This window comes from Lolium rigidum, chromosome 3 (genome assembly GCF_022539505.1).
Source record: "Lolium rigidum isolate FL_2022 chromosome 3, APGP_CSIRO_Lrig_0.1, whole genome shotgun sequence".
In the NCBI taxonomy this organism is placed as follows: domain Eukaryota; kingdom Viridiplantae; phylum Streptophyta; class Magnoliopsida; order Poales; family Poaceae; genus Lolium; species Lolium rigidum.
Genome location: NC_061510.1, coordinates 299,468,511 through 299,472,444, shown reverse-complemented (window position 1 = coordinate 299,472,444; position 3,934 = coordinate 299,468,511).

The following is a 3,934-nucleotide window of genomic DNA, read 5'->3' as shown; positions in this document are numbered from 1 at the left end:
ACCCTTCGCCCAATGGGGACTCGATCAAGTCGGTCCGCTCCTGAGATCGTCACCTGGGGGGCACACATATCTATTGGTCGCAGTCGATAAGTTCACTAAATGGATCGAAGCCGTACCAGTTAGAGATCAAACAGCTAAAACTGTTGTCCAATTCCTTAAGGGAATAACTTGTCACTTCGGTATGCCTCACAGCATCGTTACAGACAATGGAACTAATTTTGATTCCAAGGAGTTTCGTAAATTCTGCTATGACGGTGGTATTAGACTCAAATTCGCTTCAGTTGCACACCCTCAAACCAATGGCTAAGTTGAAAGAATCAATGGCTTAGTGTGCGATGGTATTAAAAAAACGCCTCACGGGCGCAGCTGGAGCGTAGGTCGAAGAATTACCATTTGTACTTTGGAGCTTGCGGACTACACCAAATAGGTCAATTCAGTATACTCCGTTCTTCCTTGTTTATGGAGCCGAAGCAGTTCTACCAGCCAATGTTTGCTTTGAAGCTCCTCGGATGACCGCATACACAGAAACAAATTCCATCCATGCACTACAAGATGTTGTGGACCTCCTTGATGAAGCTCAGAGACATCGCCTTAGCAAGGACAACAGTGTATCAGCGGGCGTTTCGAAATTACTATAGCCTACGAGTCCGTAACCGAAGCTTTAGCGTCGGTGACATGGTATTACGATTAAAGCAAGAGAGACCTTTGAAACTCGAATCTCCATGGGAAGGACCGTTCATAATCACCGAAGTAATACCAGGAGGAGCTTATCGTCTCAAAATTCCCGCTTCAGCAAGGACGTTGAAAATCCATGGAACGTTGCACATTTGCGCCGATTCTATGCATAGGACTCACTTATTCCTTATTTGCTACATGAAGGCTTCTTAGAATGTCACATATTATGAATAAAATTCTTGATTGGGCTCCCATCTTTATTAAATTTATCACTCGAACGAATGTTCGGGTTCTCTTTTTGTTGGCTACTACTCCCACCGGGAGCTTCGGCCACAATTGCGTGTTACACAGCCAACTCGATAACACTCGAGGGATGCTTACAGTATCGATAATTAATTAATACTCCCATCGGGAGCTATGGTTATCGATACGCAATAAACCATCCAAGCCTCAAGATAATTCGCGAGTGTTGTAGTCGATGGAAATAATATTACTTACAAAAAGGCTCATACCGGTGCACCGTGTGACGAAGACAAACACATAAAGCGCCTAAATCCCTCGTTTACTCGATGGGTGTCGCTCTTACGGAACTTACAAATCGACTTTGCAAATAACGCAATTACAACAGAGTCGTCGGGTGAGCATGCTGACTTGATCACTCAGCCGCCCTTGACAAAAGCTTTCTAATCGAACTAACAAGTTCAAAAACAAATGATGTTTAAAAACACACATCAAAGTACATACAGGATTACTCCTTGAAGCGCAAGGTCATCATATAAAATATATATACATAACTTCATGGCAGGGCATCTTGATCCTCTCGGGTCTTCAAATCTCTTTCGATTCCTGTTTCCATCCGAGAGATAATAACATATGCAGGATATCTGGCTATAGAATAATACTGGTCTAATCTTCTATTGGCGTTCGCTATGACCTCCAAATCTAAGGTCGGGTGGCACGATAAAACTGAAGCAAGCGCAAGTTCGGCTCCAGCAAGAAGTTCCATCCGCACCAGCAATCGAATTCTCTTCGGAGTCTTGAATCGGTTGAATAAAGCAGATAAAGTCTCGGGTGATTGATCCAATGGAAACATGGTTTTCCATACCATCGAGAGATGAGCATGGTACTTGTCAAAGTAATAATGCACCTTTTCCGCTCGATGCTCAAACTTAGCCATGGCTACGGATTTCGATCGATTGGACCACAATTCATGTTTCGGGTGAGCAACATCGGTCATTATAGCGATCTTTTCGTGGATTCTCCTGTTCTCTTCTGATTCGTCAAATGCTACGACTGAAATAAGAAAGTCAATCAGCAGAAGGTTAACTTAGCAAGCAAGTCAACAGAAGTCAAAAATATGATCAGTTTCTTACAGCTTAAGCTTTCAGTAGCAACACGAAGGCGATTGAGAGCATGTTGTTCAACTGCGGAAGCAATTTCGCTTTTTCTTTTCCCCATTGGCGCCATAGCATGAAGATTAGATATGTCTTTGTTCAACAGAGATATTTGATCACATAAGCGACGAACAAGATCTGATTCATCACTAGCCGAAGGATTCCGAAAAGGTTCAGCATGAGAAGAAGTTGAAGGAATCTGCGATCTTAATTCAGAAAAGCATGGATGAATGACGAAAAAACTCCCATCGGGATCATATATTACATTAAAAAGATTGTTGATACTAGCAACAAAGCTAGTACAACTCAAGGATAGATTAAATTGTATCTAACATTACAAGGCCGAAGCAAATATTATTTCAAGGCTGAGCCGATGATGAATCAGGAGCCTTAGACGCAGCTTTGTTCTTTTCATCATCAACTAACTTGAGGAGCTGATTGGTGCATGTCACTGCCGATTGCTTGAAAGCCTCGAGACTGACTAGGCATTAGTTGGCATTTACTGGCAATGCCTTGGACAACTTTTCCAATTCAGAACCTAGCCCGTGCCCCATTAACAATTGGAAAGTAAGAACCGCCCCAAAGAGACAGGAGCGCCGCTTCAGTAGCTCTATAGCTTCAGAAGATTCGAGGAAGAAGGTATCTGCCATCTCGCCAAGGGTCTTGTTTTGGCTCAACTTTGGGAACATCATCGAAAATAACTTCGACAGAGCCCCCTTGGTTTTTTGCAAAAGGCCTTGGACTTGGTTATTGGAATTAGTGGCAAGCGAAAGAGCATCAGACATCAAGTCCTCTTGAAGCTTGCGTGTACGGTCCACGGGCATATCGGCAGCACCTGGGAAAGTTGCGAGTAAGCAACTCAGAAGATAGTACTGGAAGAATACAGTGCAATGGTTAAAAAGAAACTTACCTAGCAAGTTCGTGATGGACTCTCGAAGAGCGCCTTCTTTTTCGTCAGCTATGATGGCAGCTTCGCGTCTGTCTTCTTGCTCGTCTTTCATCTTCTTCTTCAGCTTCTTTAGCTCATCCTTTAGCAAGGTATTCTCAGTCTGAACTTCGGTTGTAAGCTTATTGGCTTCCAACACTGATCGGCCAAAATCTTGACGACCTTGCGAAGCTGGACGTTCTCGGATTCCAGTCGGGTGAATTGGTCAGCAAAGTCTGCCACAACATCAACCGTAGCAAAAATTGGCTGTGAGGAAGAAAATGAAAAGTTTTGACAGATTGCATGGGAAATAAAAATCCAAACATTAGTCATCGGCTTGGAAGCTGAAAAGGATATTGTGCCAAAAGGTATACTTACAAGATCACAAGAGATTGGAGGGACGGAGGCGCCGATAGAAGGATTATCCTTCGACACAGGAACCTTGGCCACAACTGTCCTCGGAGGTGGCGTTGGCTCAGCAGTCGAAGGATTCGACTCCTTTCCTGAATCAGTTCTTCCAGAAAATAGTTTAGCCCTCTTTGCGAGAGGGACTTCATCGTCATCGTCTGAGCTGCTTGAAAACAAGAACACGTGTTAGACGAATTGAAGGAAATTGGCTGCAAAGGAGAAAGCGGAGACTAATAGATCCAAGTCATCTTTGGCAGCGAAGAAGCCTGTTGAGCTCTTTGCAGCTAGAGGAGGCGACGCGGTTTCATCGTCATCATCATCTTGTCCGCTAGGACTCGATTCAGCAGTTGTCATTAAGTCTTCGTTGATCCTCCTGCGCCGCATAGCCCTAGTGCGAGCATCTTCTTCAGGGGCTTCGTCTCCTTGGATGTCGCTGTCCTCGAGAGCATGCTGCTGATACGTCCAAAACGTATCTACTTTCCCGAACACTTTTGCTATTGTTTTGCCTCTAATTTGTGTATTTTGGATGCAA